At 43.7% G+C, this 15,339-nt stretch overlaps 5 non-coding genes and 2 pseudogenes across 5 annotated transcripts; all 7 read left to right on the top strand.

The window, feature by feature from the left end:
- The first annotated feature begins 5,134 nt into the window (after positions 1–5,134).
- On the top strand, positions 5,135–5,325 carry LOC141241915 (U2 spliceosomal RNA). Its single transcript, XR_012306599.1, has one exon. It is a non-coding gene; the product is annotated as a U2 spliceosomal RNA (small nuclear RNA).
- A 2,445-nt stretch (positions 5,326–7,770) lies between these two features.
- Positions 7,771–7,963, top strand: LOC141241924 (U2 spliceosomal RNA). The gene has a single exon (XR_012306606.1). It is a non-coding gene; the product is annotated as a U2 spliceosomal RNA (small nuclear RNA).
- Positions 7,964–9,078: 1,115 nt separating this feature from the next.
- Positions 9,079–9,170, top strand: LOC141241954 (U2 spliceosomal RNA; annotated as a pseudogene).
- Positions 9,171–9,962: 792 nt separating this feature from the next.
- LOC141241917 (U2 spliceosomal RNA) lies at positions 9,963–10,148 on the top strand. The gene has a single exon (XR_012306600.1). It is a non-coding gene; the product is annotated as a U2 spliceosomal RNA (small nuclear RNA).
- Positions 10,149–11,263: 1,115 nt separating this feature from the next.
- LOC141241776 (U2 spliceosomal RNA) lies at positions 11,264–11,454 on the top strand. The gene has a single exon (XR_012306472.1). It is a non-coding gene; the product is annotated as a U2 spliceosomal RNA (small nuclear RNA).
- Positions 11,455–12,569: 1,115 nt separating this feature from the next.
- Positions 12,570–12,760, top strand: LOC141241775 (U2 spliceosomal RNA). Its single transcript, XR_012306471.1, has one exon. It is a non-coding gene; the product is annotated as a U2 spliceosomal RNA (small nuclear RNA).
- Positions 12,761–13,875: 1,115 nt separating this feature from the next.
- Positions 13,876–13,948, top strand: LOC141241934 (U2 spliceosomal RNA; annotated as a pseudogene).
- Positions 13,949–15,339: the final 1,391 nt, after the last annotated feature.

Below are 15,339 nucleotides of genomic sequence, written 5' to 3'. Positions count from 1 at the left end.
GGCTTAGTCCCAGGGTAACGAGTTGCGATCCCCCAGCTTCCAGGTGTTTTTCGCTGCAAGAACACTGGGAGCGCAGATTGGAAGCGGCTGCAATTTGCAACCTTGTTGCGTTTTTCCATGGAGGTTGACCCTAACCTCGTGCCTCTTTATGCGAGGCTAAAAAACTCTATCCGAGTTCACTTCACGGCGGGTGGCTCGGATATGAGGAAATTAGGGTATGTAGTCCAGGACGTGCTCAGGAACCTTCTTGGCGTACAAAGGAATGAAATTCTCTCCATCCAGGATTATCCCAGAAGAGGTGACTATGACATCACATTCACCGGAGAAGGTATTTTTAGAGATGTACTAGAAAAGTTAAAAAAAGTTGAAAATAGTCCTGTTTTGAAAGGGATACAAATTGTTGAGCACGTCCTGGATGAGGTAAGACTGGTTATTGTAAAAATATTTTCGCCCTTTGTTTCTGCTCCAGAAGTAATGTCATTTCTAGCAATTTATTTTAAAAGTGTTAAATGTATTGGGAAGATATTAAACGAATATAACATATGGACATCTAAGTGGAAATTCCTTGTGAAGTGTACAAGAGATCCAAATACACCAGGTGGTATACGGCTCCCCCCTGCCCGTTTCAAAATTGGGCAAACAAATGGGGATTTCTTCTTTTCTGGGATGCCAGTATATTGCAGAAATTGTGGGCGCTATGGTCATTCAAAAGAAAACTGTCATGTATCATGTAGAAATTGTGCTAGTGAAGAACATGAGACAAAAGAATGCCCTAAGGAAAAGAAATGCAGTTTTTGCCAGACTCCAGGTCACTTTTATTTTTCTTGCCCTCACAGATTTCGGGAAGATGAGCAAAAGGGGAAGTCCAAGACATCCGACCAAGGACCAAAAGATCAGACCACCCCTCAGGAGGAGGAACAACAACCTGGAGCCTCTGGAGACAATAAGGGCGTACCAAATAGTGAAGTGTCTCCAGAGTCTATGACAGGTAAAATACCAAATCCCAAAAATTGGCTGCAGGACCTGCGGGAGTCCAAAAGGAGGGCTGAGAAGGAGCAGAAGGGCACTACTGGTAAGGTCAAAAGGGACCGGCAAAAGGCCGACACAGAAGCCCATGCCCAGTCTGGGTCTCCTAGTGCTGAGGGCGCTGAGTGGATAAAGGTGGGTCCTAAGAAAAAGAAAAAGGGTGGTTCGGAGGAGGCAGCAGGAGGTGAACAGATGGACACTTCTCCAGAAGGGGACGTGGACGCTGGACCCTCAGGGGTTTCGGTCTCCGCTGCTACAGGTGGGGACCGGGATCTTGCTGCCTCTGAAGAGTCAGAGGCTCTGCCTTGTGCGCAACCTCCTCCTATAGGACGACCTTCTACAGGTCAAACAGGGGCGGCGGAACCCCTCGGGGACCCACCTGATGAGGAACTGCATGGCCAGCCAATGGAGACCCAGCGGGTTCTGCCAGCCAGCCCTCCGAGCTATGCCAGTGTAGCGTCGGGTTTATATAAATGTGGTAATCTTTCCTCCTCCACGGAGACTCTCGTGACGATACTATCAGATGAGGAGGGAGGCGCAAGCCCAGTGGTCTGATCAGGTTCATCGGACAGGAAAATCCGTTGCTCTTAGTTACCTAAGTAAAATTTCTACATTTTCTAATGATGGCTGAACTGAAAGGTATTTCCCTCAACGTGAGAGGCATAAAATCTAACACGAGAAGAACTGCTCTTTTTAATTTTTTTACGTGTTTTACTGCATCTGTATTTTTTCTGCAAGAATGTAATATCCCACATGAAATGTCATATCAAAAATATAAAGATGAGTGGAAGTGTGGGCCATCTGTCTGGTCCGGATCGAATGCTGCAGGATCAGCGGGTGTAGCCATACTTTTTAAAGGGAACGTTTTAATTGATTTTATTCAGGAAATTTTACCAGGTCGTATTTTATTAGTAAAAGCTTTTATTGATGGTATTAGATGGCAGTTTTTAAATTTTTATGGATCCCCAGAGAAAAATGAAAGAGCCGAAATGCTTGATCTTTTACCATTATTTATTAATAACTCTGAACCTTTTATCTTAGCAGGGGATTTTAATTGTGTTTTAAAAGGTGAAAACCGGCGCTCCAGCTCTGTAAGCAGGAACTACGATAAAACCTCAGGTATGCTACATGATATAGTCAAAGATGCTAAATTGATAGACATATATAAAGAGTGTCATAGTGACAGCCCAGAGGACGCCGGTTTCACTTGGAGCAATGCTAATTGTAGCTCTAGGATTGATTTTATTTTTGGTTCAGATAAAACAATACCTGCCAAATGTGAAGTTTTAGCTAATATATTTTCAGACCATAAACTTTTATCCTTTACCATAAAAGTAAATGACAACAAAAAATGTGGTAAGAAAAGCTGGAAAATGAACGTATCCCTTTTAACCGACCCGCAGATTTTATCAGATTTTATTGAGTTTTATAGGAAATGTAGAAAAGGGAAAAAAACAAATGAGACTATGAGTGTATGGTGGGATAGAATGAAAGTAAAAATAAAAGACTTTTTTATTAAAAAGAGTATATGTAGAGCCAAAGAAAAATATGAAGAATATAGAATTTTAAATACCCGCCTACAAACATTATTTAAGCTCAGAGACAATGGGATAGATGTACAACTTGATATTTCAAACTTAAAAGAAGAGATTTCAAAATGGCTAGAACAAAAAGGAAAAGAGATAATTTTTCGTTCTAGAGTACAACATATAGAAGAAAATGAAAAGTGTTCCAGATATTTTTTTAGGAAAAATAAAAAAGAAAAAGTGATAATTGACCATATAGATGGTGAGAATAATATAAAAAATATGCTGGGTAAAGTTGAGGTTTTTTTTTCTAATCTTTTTAATGGAAAAAATATAGATAATAAATTAATGGATGATTCGCTGCAAGGACTAACAGCTGTTTTAGATCCCGCATCCCAAGAGTTTTTATCCCAAGTTTTAACGGAACAAGAAGTGTTAAAAACTATTAAAAGTTTTAAAACTGGAAAGGTCCCTGGTCCTGATGGCATCCCAATAGAATTTTATGTATGTTTTTATGATATTTTAAAAGATGATTTGTTTTATTTGTTTACTGAGGTTTTTAATAATAAGGTTTTATTAAATTCCTGGAAGAAAGGTGAAGTCTCCCTCCTATACAAAAAAGGTGATAAATCAAAATTAGAAAACTGGAGACCAATAACACTTTTAAATTGTGACTATAAAATAATGGCTAAAATTTGTGCAAATCGTCTAAAAGAAGTCATCAGCAAAGTTATTCATTCTAATCAAGTGTGTGGGGTGCCGGGGCGCAGTATATGGGACAATCTGAATTTAGTGAAAGACTGTATTGAGGATGTAAAAGACAGAAAGGGGAAAATGGCGATTTTATCTATTGATTTTGAAAAAGCATTTGACCGTGTCTCACACTTTTATCTTTTTAAAGTTTTAGAGAAAATGGGCATACCAGAAGGGTTTTTACTATCGCTTAAAGCATTTTACAAGGATTGTACAAGTAAGATTTTAGTGAATGGTTTTAAGACACAAGAGGTATTTTTACGGTCAGGGGTGAAACAGGGATGCCCTCTGTCCCCCCTACTGTTTATCTGTGCACTGGAACCAATGTTATGTGCAATACGCCAAAATAAACAGATATGCGGTGTCCCTCTGCCTGGAAGCGGTGGTTTGGAGGCCAAGGTTGTAGGCTACATGGATGACGTGGCGGTCTTGTGTACAGATGCACCATCACTTACGGCCACTCTCCATCAAGTGCAATCCTTTTGCCTAGCTTCTGGTTTTAAAATCAATTTTAATAAGTGTAACATTTTAAGTGTTGGGGGGATGATTTTACGTGATGTACCAATTAATGTCTCCGAATCCATTTCCATTTTAGGTATATCATTCACTGAAAATAATGATGGTTATAATAGTTGGGAAACAGTTACACAGAAAGTAAATACGAAAATATGTATGTGGAACATGAGGAGACTTACAATGGAGGGTAAAGTATTGGTTTTAAAGATGGTGATTTTACCTCTTTTATTGTATCTTAGCATGGTTTTCCCCCCGCCTGTTAATGTTTTAAAAAAGATAACCAAAACCTGTTTTACCTTCTTTTGGAACTCAAAAATGGAAAAGCTGAAAAGAGAAATCGTGATGAAATCAAAAGTAAAAGGTGGTAAAGATTTTCCAGATTTTAATAGGTTTCTTTTAATCCATCTGTTCGTTTACTGTTTTAATGCCCTTTTTAAGAATCACTATTGGTCCTTTTTTATGCGTTTTAATACAGGATTTTTTATGAGAAAGTTTGGATGGTATGAAGTTAATATATCTGTGCCCCATGCTTTTAATTTGTCGACGCATTATGAGATTTTAAGGAAAATAGTGTCCGATTTTAATTTAGGGACTAAGAAAATAGAGGAATTAAGAAATAGTAAGAAATTAATTAAAGAAATACGTAAAAGTGAGGAAATATGTAATGTTGACAGATATGATGATGACAAATCTATGTCTATCTGGAAAATGATTAACGTTTTTTATCTTTTTAATGAACAGAGAGATCTGGCTTGGAGTTGCATGCACCGCTGTCTTCCTTGCCGGGCATTCCAATACAGAAGAGGATTTGTGAGGTCTGCCATCTGCCCAAGAACCGGATGCCAAGACGAGGAAACGGTGGAACATCTATTATGGACATGTAATTTTGCAAAGGATTTCTGGAGAAGACTGCTCCCCCTACTGGAAAGGGTGGCAGACCTCAAGGACTTTACATATAAAACTGTGCTATACGGACTTATGGAATGCCCCACAATGGACCAGTACACAATGGCTTGGAAGACAGTGAACTGCGCCAAGTCATCTCTCTGGAAAGCGCGCAACATTGCTATTTTTAAACAAGATGTTTTATCAGTGAATGATGTTTTAAGTTTATGTTTATGTGAAATGTATACTTATTATTTAATTGACAAAAAGAAGAATGTACATATTTCCAAAAAATGGCTTGTTGACCAAAGGAACCTAATTATTTAAAATCTTTGTATTTTTTTGTTTTGTAAATTTCATTTGTCTTTTAACGTTTGGTATTTGTTTAATTATGCTTGTAAATTGTTAAAGTTTTAATAAACGGTTTTATCCCTCTGCAGGGGATAGCCAAATTAAAAAAAAAAAATCTGTTCTTATCAGTTTAATATCTGATACGTCCCCTATCTGGGGACCATATATTAAATGGATTTTTAGAACAGGGAGATGGAAAAAGAGCTTGCTCTGTCCACTCCACGCATTGACCTGGTATTGCAGTATCTCCAGGACCGGTGCACCCCTTCTTTAATGCAGTTTCTAAAATCAGAAAGAATTGAATTCAATGTTTTTTGTTCATTTTGCTTGTTTGTCGGATTTTGGGATGGACTCTTTGGCTTTGCTTTTCTTCTCCTCATTGGATTTTTCATGTTCAAAGTTGCAGAAGCCAGATTACAAGCTCATTTTGGTTCAACTTCAGCAACTGTGCATTGCATTGCCATGTAATGTGATGCAATGCTATCTTTCTAGCTCTCCCTTTTTACTTCCTTTTGGATAAACAGACATATTAGGCAAGCATTTTGGAGCTTTCACCTAAATAACTACAGGTGGTGAGATAAGCTGCACAATATAATTGACCTTTCAGTATATTGTTGCACACACACCATCTATTTAGCAAATGCCCTTGTTATCAACAGCAGCCTTTTAAACTCACCTGAGCTAACAGGTATGTGCGCTGGTTACTCTGCTGCGCTTAAAATTTCTTTTTTGGTTTGCTACAATGCCTTTTCTGAAACGTTGTCTCCTTCTGCTGGAACACTGACTTCTTTCATTTAATGCCTGCAGACTATAAAAGAGAACCCAACCCAAAAAGTTTGGTTGATTAGTCTGTGGCATTCTGTTAAACTGTTGCTTATGGCGGTCTCTGTGAGCTTCTCAGCGACATTCAGCCAGCCAGGTATCCTGCCTGCAGTAGATGGAATGTGGCAATGGAACGCTGGCTGCGCGTGTCATAATAGGCTCTGAGCCTTTATATACCTGTGCACAGCAGCAGCCACCTTCAGTCTGCTGCTGGACAGCCAGCAGCAGCAGCAGCAGGAGAGGTATGTAATCAGGAGCCCTCCTGCTAAGGGTAGACAGCTGCTCGTTCCACCCCACCCCCCGCCTTAATTGGTTCTCCTCCCTTCCAACGGTGTTGAGGCGGGTGGGAACAGCAGGGGGTGAAGGTGCTGTGTTTAAAGAGGTGGAGTTATGCAGATCTAAAACGCGTGGATTGCAGCAGCAGCAAGCCAAAAAGTGCAGGCATGTAAGGGATCTAGAGGTTGACAACATGTCTTCTTAACGGGAGTCCAGGAGCTCATCTCCACAAATGGACTTTTCAGGATCCTTGGGTGGCTCCGTAGTTTAAAACCAATTCTGGTTATCGCTTCTCGGCCTTTTGGCTAAGATCAAGTGCAGTGATCTAGCGGTTTCTGCCTTGGTCTTGGCTGGGAGGCGCTTGGGGTACCCGGCTCCTTGGCCTGGGGGGATCGCTACACTTATCGGTGGAGCTAAACCCCCCTGCTGCTATTAGGGAGTCGGATTAGTCCCTGGGCAACGAGAGGCGATCACCTTGTCACCACACATAGCTGTGGGGGGCAACTGTCGCCACACATAGCTGTGGTGGCAACATTTGGAGGATTAAAAGGAAAAAACGGAAGGAAAACGGATCGTTGAGATGGAGTTTTGGAAAAAGAAGAGATGCTTACGTTTTTTTGTGAAACGGGAGACGGAAGAAACTTTTTTGGAAGAAAAATGGATTCTGGAAATTTTGAGGAAATATGAAGTTTTGGAGAAGGATATCTACTGTATGCAAGAAATAAAGCAAGGTAAAGTTTGTGATGTGACTCTAGTTTCTGAGGAAAAGTGCATTCATTTTTTCAAAGGCTGGAGTGAAGAGGATTCTGGGAAAATTGGAGTAAGTGCATCATTCATGGGGAAACCGAAGAGTGTGATAATTTACATGGACAATCCGTTTGTGGAAATAGAGGAGATAATGGTTTTTTTGGAATCTAAATGTAAGATGGTAAAGTTTCAGAAATTATACAGGAACAAAGTTGGTATTTGGAACGGAAAGAGACGTTTTTTGGTGTGGACAACAGGAGAAGAAAATTTGCATAATGGGAGGATTATGGTAAACGGGAGTTCTGGGTATTGTTACATGGAAAGCAGCAAAGGAACTTTTGAAAAGAACTTTGGAGGACAAAAGGAAGATATTGGTGATAAAATGAAGAAGGAAGTTGATGCCATAATTATAGAGGAGAATAAGCAGGGAAAAGAAGTTGAAAGTTTAAAGGTGAAATTGAAGAAAAAGGTAACGGTACAGGAAAATTGTGGATCAAGGAAAGTATCTGGTGAAAAGAAAGAAGTAAAAGAGGAAAAGGGTAAAGTGTTGGAGAAGGTGGTGACTTTCAGAGATGATGAGGAAGAGTATGATAGGGAACAGATGCGGTTAGAGCATGAGGAGGAAGAAAAGAAGTTAAGGGGTTTTGTTGGGAGGAAAGTAAAAGAGAAAAAGGGGATATTTAGTTTGGGAAACCGGGTGAAGTAATGTCAGTGGTGATTTGTTTGGAAACTGTTGAAACTGCAAAGGAATTGTTATGTTTAACTTTATATATATTAATTCAAATGAAAAAATATAAATATAATATCTAAACACGATGATGGAACTAAAATCTTGAGTTTGGTGATATACGATTTAAGATTATAAAACTTAATTTCTGAGTGTTTGGAAAAAAAAAAAAAAAAAAAAATCTGTTCTTATCAGTTTAATATCTGATACGTCCCCTATCTGGGGACCATATATTAAATGGATTTTTAGAACAGGGAGATGGAAAAAGAGCTTGCTCTGTCCACTCCACGCATTGACCTGGTATTGCAGTATCTCCAGGACCGGTGCACCCCTTCTTTAATGCAGTTTCTAAAATCAGAAAGAATTGAATTCAATGTTTTTTGTTCATTTTGCTTGTTTGTCGGATTTTGGGATGGACTCTTTGGCTTTGCTTTTCTTCTCCTCATTGGATTTTTCATGTTCAAAGTTGCAGAAGCCAGATTACAAGCTCATTTTGGTTCAACTTCAGCAACTGTGCATTGCATTGCCATGTAATGTGATGCAATGCTATCTTTCTAGCTCTCCCTTTTTACTTCCTTTTGGATAAACAGACATATTAGGCAAGCATTTTGGAGCTTTCACCTAAATAACTACAGGTGGTGAGATAAGCTGCACAATATAATTGACTTTTCAGTATATTGTTGCACACACACCATCTATTTAGCAAATGCCCTTGTTATCAACAGCAGCCTTTTAAACTCACCTGAGCTAACAGGTATGTGCGCTGGTTACTCTGCTGCGCTTAAAATTTCTTTTTTGGTTTGCTACAATGCCTTTTCTGAAACGTTGTCTCCTTCTGCTGGAACACTGACTTCTTTCATTTAATGCCTGCAGACTATAAAAGAGAACCCAACCCAAAAAGTTTGGTTGATTAGTCTGTGGCATTCTGTTAAACTGTTGCTTATGGCGGTCTCTGTGAGCTTCTCAGCGACATTCAGCCAGCCAGGTATCCTGCCTGCAGTAGATGGAATGTGGCAATGGAACGCTGGCTGCGCGTGTCATAATAGGCTCTGAGCCTTTATATACCTGTGCACAGCAGCAGCCACCTTCAGTCTGCTGCTGGACAGCCAGCAGCAGCAGCAGCAGGAGAGGTATGTAATCAGGAGCCCTCCTGCTAAGGGTAGACAGCTGCTCGTTCCACCCCACCCCCCGCCTTAATTGGTTCTCCTCCCTTCCAACGGTGTTGAGGCGGGTGGGAACAGCAGGGGGTGAAGGTGCTGTGTTTAAAGAGGTGGAGTTATGCAGATCTAAAACGCGTGGATTGCAGCAGCAGCAAGCCGAAAAGTGCAGGCATGTAAGGGATCTAGAGGTTGACAACATGTCTTCTTAACGGGAGTCCAGGAGCTCATCTCCACAAATGGACTTTTCAGGATCCTTGGGTGGCTCCGTAGTTTGAAACCAATTCTGGTTATCGCTTCTCGGCCTTTTGGCTAAGATCAAGTGTAGTATCTTTCGAAAAGGCGGTTTTGGATGTTGGCCGCCCTAGTAGATTGATACATTATGCACACTGGGGTTTAGGCACTTGTTAGTACGCCAGTTGGCTAATATAGTCATCTGGTGGAAAGCATGGCCCCCCAGGATCGACGCCATTGGGCCGGGGAAGATCGAAAGCCCGAAGTGTGAAGTGCCCCAGGAGTGGTGACCCTGGGGTGCCTTAACTCACTGGGATTGGGAACCCCACTTGAGTTTATGGCACATTTGCACTAGCACTTCAATATTTCTTTCTTCACACACACCCTTATTCCGGGCCTTCTGGCCTTAGGATGGGGAATTTTTCAATTCCCGGTCGAAGGTCCGGGCAGTATTATACTGTGAAACCTTCACTATTTATTTAATTTTTTTTGTCACTGTGTGTCCACTTTTTCACGTGTGTCCACGTCCTTACTAGGATTTTGTCGGGATGCGGTTCCCTTACGGGTTCCTCTCTTGGCAGGTCTAGGGGGGGAGTGTGTGGCCATCAGGTTCCGCTCCCCCCTGAACCCCCCTGACTCTCCTCTTTCGGGAGGAGAGCATTGTTGTCTCCCCTCTTCCGGGAGGGGAGCACAGTCTTTGGCTCCCAGTGCCTTGCTCGGGTGAGAACTCGGGCAGGTATTGGGGGTAAGATTGGGTCGCCTCTGGCTCCGGCTGGAGGTGGCTATTTGTCCCTGTTCCTCGCTGTGGCCTTCTGGCTCGGAGGGACGGGGAATGGTTTGGGGGACCCTTCTCCTTTTGGAGAGGGTTTCAAGAAGACCAGCATCCTAGTGCACTTTTTTTGTGGCACTTGTCACTTTTTTAAGCGCACTCGGGTTTTGTACACGAATTCGGGCTTTCGATAAAAAAAAAAAAAATCTGTTCTTATCAGTTTAATATCTGATACGTCCCCTATCTGGGGACCATATATTAAATGGATTTTTAGAACAGGGAGATGGAAAAAGAGCTTGCTCTGTCCACTCCACGCATTGACCTGGTATTGCAGTATCTCCAGGACCGGTGCACCCCTTCTTTAATGCAGTTTCTAAAATCAGAAAGAATTGAATTCAATGTTTTTTGTTCATTTTGCTTGTTTGTCGGATTTTGGGATGGACTCTTTGGCTTTGCTTTTCTTCTCCTCATTGGATTTTTCATGTTCAAAGTTGCAGAAGCCAGATTACAAGCTCATTTTGGTTCAACTTCAGCAACTGTGCATTGCATTGCCATGTAATGTGATGCAATGCTATCTTTCTAGCTCTCCCTTTTTACTTCCTTTTGGATAAACCGACATATTAGGCAAGCATTTTGGAGCTTTCACCTAAATAACTACAGGTGGTGAGATAAGCTGCATAATATAATTGACCTTTCAGTATATTGTTGCACACACACCATCTATTTAGCAAATGCCCTTGTTATCAACAGCAGCCTTTTAAACTCACCTGAGCTAACAGGTATGTGCGCTGGTTACTCTGCTGCGCTTAAAATTTCTTTTTTGGTTTGCTACAATGCCTTTTCTGAAACGTTGTCTCCTTCTGCTGGAACACTGACTTCTTTCATTTAATGCCTGCAGACTATAAAAGAGAACCCAACCCAAAAAGTTTGGTTGATTAGTCTGTGGCATTCTGTTAAACTGTTGCTTATGGCGGTCTCTGTGAGCTTCTCAGCGACATTCAGCCAGCCAGGTATCCTGCCTGCAGTAGATGGAATGTGGCAATGGAACGCTGGCTGCGCGTGTCATAATAGGCTCTGAGCCTTTATATACCTGTGCACAGCAGCAGCCATCTTCAGTCTGCTGCTGGACAGCCAGCAGCAGCAGCAGCAGGAGAGGTATGTAATCAGGAGCCCTCCTGCTAAGGGTAGACAGCTGCTCGTTCCACCCCACCCCCCGCCTTAATTGGTTCTCCTCCCTTCCAACGGTGTTGAGGCGGGTGGGAACAGCAGGGGGTGAAGGTGCTGTGTTTAAAGAGGTGGAGTTATGCAGATCTAAAACGCGTGGATTGCAGCAGCAGCAAGCCGAAAAGTGCAGGCATGTAAGGGATCTAGAGGTTGACAACATGTCTTCTTAACGGGAGTCCAGGAGCTCATCTCCACAAATGGACTTTTCAGGATCCTTGGGTGGCTCCGTAGTTTGAAACCAATTCTGGTTATCGCTTCTCGGCCTTTTGGCTAAGATCAAGTGTAGTATCTGTTCTTATCAGTTTAATATCTGATACGTCCCCTATCTGGGGACCATATATTAAATGGATTTTTAGAACAGGGAGATGGAAAAAGAGCTTGCTCTGTCCACTCCACGCATTGACCTGGTATTGCAGTATCTCCAGGACCGGTGCACCCCTTCTTTAATGCAGTTTCTAAAATCAGAAAGAATTGAATTCAATGTTTTTTGTTCATTTTGCTTGTTTGTCGGATTTTGGGATGGACTCTTTGGCTTTGCTTTTCTTCTCCTCATTGGATTTTTCATGTTCAAAGTTGCAGAAGCCAGATTACAAGCTCATTTTGGTTCAACTTCAGCAACTGTGCATTGCATTGCCATGTAATGTGATGCAATGCTATCTTTCTAGCTCTCCCTTTTTACTTCCTTTTGGATAAACAGACATATTAGGCAAGCATTTTGGAGCTTTCACCTAAATAACTACAGGTGGTGAGATAAGCTGCACAATATAATTGACCTTTCAGTATATTTTTGCACACACACCATCTATTTAGCAAATGCCCTTGTTATCAACAGCAGCCTTTTAAACTCACCTGAGCTAACAGGTATGTGCGCTGGTTACTCTGCTGCGCTTAAAATTTCTTTTTTGGTTTGCTACAATGCCTTTTCTGAAACGTTGTCTCCTTCTGCTGGAACACTGACTTCTTTCATTTAATGCCTGCAGACTATAAAAGAGAACCCAACCCAAAAAGTTTGGTTGATTAGTCTGTGGCATTCTGTTAAACTGTTGCTTATGGCGGTCTCTGTGAGCTTCTCAGCGACATTCAGCCAGCCAGGTATCCTGCCTGCAGTAGATGGAATGTGGCAATGGAACGCTGGCTGCGCGTGTCATAATAGGCTCTGAGCCTTTATATACCTGTGCACAGCAGCAGCCACCTTCAGTCTGCTGCTGGACAGCCAGCAGCAGCAGCAGCAGGAGAGGTATGTAATCAGGAGCCCTCCTGCTAAGGGTAGACAGCTGCTCGTTCCACCCCACCCCCCGCCTTAATTGGTTCTCCTCCCTTCCAACGGTGTTGAGGCGGGTGGGAACAGCAGGGGGTGAAGGTGCTGTGTTTAAAGAGGTGGAGTTATGCAGATCTAAAACGCGTGGATTGCAGCAGCAGCAAGCCGAAAAGTGCAGGCATGTAAGGGATCTAGAGGTTGACAACATGTCTTCTTAACGGGAGTCCAGGAGCTCATCTCCACAAATGGACTTTTCAGGATCCTTGGGTGGCTCCGTAGTTTGAAACCAATTCTGGTTATCGCTTCTCGGCCTTTTGGCTAAGATCAAGTGTAGTATCTGTTCTTATCAGTTTAATATCTGATACGTCCCCTATCTGGGGACCATATATTAAATGGATTTTTAGAACAGGGAGATGGAAAAAGAGCTTGCTCTGTCCACTCCACGCATTGACCTGGTATTGCAGTATCTCCAGGACCGGTGCACCCCTTCTTTAATGCAGTTTCTAAAATCAGAAAGAATTGAATTCAATGTTTTTTGTTCATTTTGCTTGTTTGTCGGATTTTGGGATGGACTCTTTGGCTTTGCTTTTCTTCTCCTCATTGGATTTTTCATGTTCAAAGTTGCAGAAGCCAGATTACAAGCTCATTTTGGTTCAACTTCAGCAACTGTGCATTGCATTGCCATGTAATGTGATGCAATGCTATCTTTCTAGCTCTCCCTTTTTACTTCCTTTTGGATAAACAGACATATTAGGCAAGCATTTTGGAGCTTTCACCTAAATAACTACAGGTGGTGAGATAAGCTGCACAATATAATTGACCTTTCAGTATATTGTTGCACACACACCATCTATTTAGCAAATGCCCTTGTTATCAACAGCAGCCTTTTAAACTCACCTGAGCTAACAGGTATGTGCGCTGGTTACTCTGCTGCGCTTAAAATTTCTTTTTTGGTTTGCTACAATGCCTTTTCTGAAACGTTGTCTCCTTCTGCTGGAACACTGACTTCTTTCATTTAATGCCTGCAGACTATAAAAGAGAACCCAACCCAAAAAGTTTGGTTGATTAGTCTGTGGCATTCTGTTAAACTGTTGCTTATGGCGGTCTCTGTGAGCTTCTCAGCGACATTCAGCCAGCCAGGTATCCTGCCTGCAGTAGATGGAATGTGGCAATGGAACGCTGGCTGCGCGTGTCATAATAGGCTCTGAGCCTTTATATACCTGTGCACAGCAGCAGCCACCTTCAGTCTGCTGCTGGACAGCCAGCAGCAGCAGCAGCAGGAGAGGTATGTAATCAGGAGCCCTCCTGCTAAGGGTAGACAGCTGCTCGTTCCACCCCACCCCCCGCCTTAATTGGTTCTCCTCCCTTCCAACGGTGTTGAGGCGGGTGGGAACAGCAGGGGGTGAAGGTGCTGTGTTTAAAGAGGTGGAGTTATGCAGATCTAAAACGCGTGGATTGCAGCAGCAGCAAGCCGAAAAGTGCAGGCATGTAAGGGATCTAGAGGTTGACAACATGTCTTCTTAACGGGAGTCCAGGAGCTCATCTCCACAAATGGACTTTTCAGGATCCTTGGGTGGCTCCGTAGTTTGAAACCAATTCTGGTTATCGCTTCTCGGCCTTTTGGCTAAGATCAAGTGTAGTATCTGTTCTTTTAAGAACACAAGAGCTACAATCTACACTTGACGAGAGCGATCGAACTCGGAAGGAGAAGAGCTTCGGAGCCCAGCTGACATCAGAGAACGAAGGCGGATATCGGTGGGAGGAAGAAGCTCTAAAGAATCCAGAAGAAGACGAAGACTCGGAAAAGAATCGGGCTGTCCTGTGGAATCTTCGAGGAAGAAAATCATCGAGACAAAGACCTTTCGGGGAATTTGTCCAGAACGCGACGGGAGAAGAATCTGCATAGCTCCACCCATTCCGGGAAGAGTTCCAGATCCAGCTCCAAGAAGTAACTGCAGGAGGAAAGCCATGGCAAGCGCTGCGAGGAAGGCCGAAAAGAAGAGCCTGGAGCTGGGGACAGCCAGGAGGGCCCAGCCAGGAGCCGATTCTGACCCCAAGGACTCTGCCTCCACGACTGGCCAGCAGAAGGGACCCCAGAAGCCCCGCCACGAAGCTCCAGCCCTGGAGCCATGGATGCGGCAGACGGTGGCCCTGAAGCTGAAGGAAGTGGATGGGAGGGTGCCGGACATGTCCTCGGACGTGTTCTGCCAGAAGATGCTGCTGGATCGAGGCTTCTCCAGGTCGGACACCCTCAGCATCCAGACCTTCTTGACGGGGATCTTCTTCGTCACCTTCGCCACTGTGAACACCTGCAGGAGGTTCTGGGAAATGGTAAGCGCAAAAGGACCGGATAATTCTTTCTCTGCCTTTACAGGTAGCTGCCCTATCCAGAGGGATGAAAGGAGGATCACGGTCTCCATGCGCAACCCGCACACCCCAGGCCAAGACATCTGTACCTTCCTGAGACGCTTCTGTTTGGTTGTGAAGGAACCCTCTCACATCCTGAATGGACTCGGCTTCTGGACAGGTAAGTGGTCGGTGACCGTTAGACTTCACAGGGACCTGGCGTACTCAGACGGACTTCGGCACCTGCCCCCGACATTCTCCCTGGGCAACTCCTACGGCCTCATCTATTACCCGGACATGCCGCGGAACTGCAGGAGATGCGGCAAGAACGGCCACGAGATGAAGGACTGCAAGGAGGATGCCTGCAGGATTTGTCGAGTGACGGGACACAGCTCGAAGGACTGCCCGAAGAAGACGTCCTGCAACCTGTGTGGGCTGGCGGCTCATCTGTACAAGGATTGCCCCAGGCGTGAGAGATCCTGGGCATCGGTGGTTGCGACGACCCCAGCTACGGAGGACAAGGCCCCGACGACCAGGCCTGTGAAGGTCAAGGACGCGACGACCAAGGCCCCAGCGGCCAAGGCCGAGACGACCAAGGCCAAAGCGGTCAAGGAGTCGGTGGCCAAAGCCCCAGAGACGGTCCCAGCAGCTCCGAAGCAGAAGAAAAAGTCAAAGGAGGGTAAGAGTTCTGTCACCCCTCTCTCGATCCCTCCCCCTGCCAC

The sequence above is a fragment of the Phyllobates terribilis genome, unplaced genomic scaffold, assembly GCF_046119375.1.
Source record: "Phyllobates terribilis strain yellow unplaced genomic scaffold, ASM4611937v1 Scaffold_1024__1_contigs__length_465996, whole genome shotgun sequence".
NCBI lineage: Eukaryota > Metazoa > Chordata > Amphibia > Anura > Dendrobatidae > Phyllobates > Phyllobates terribilis.
This window is presented reverse-complemented; position numbering and strand designations above follow the sequence as displayed.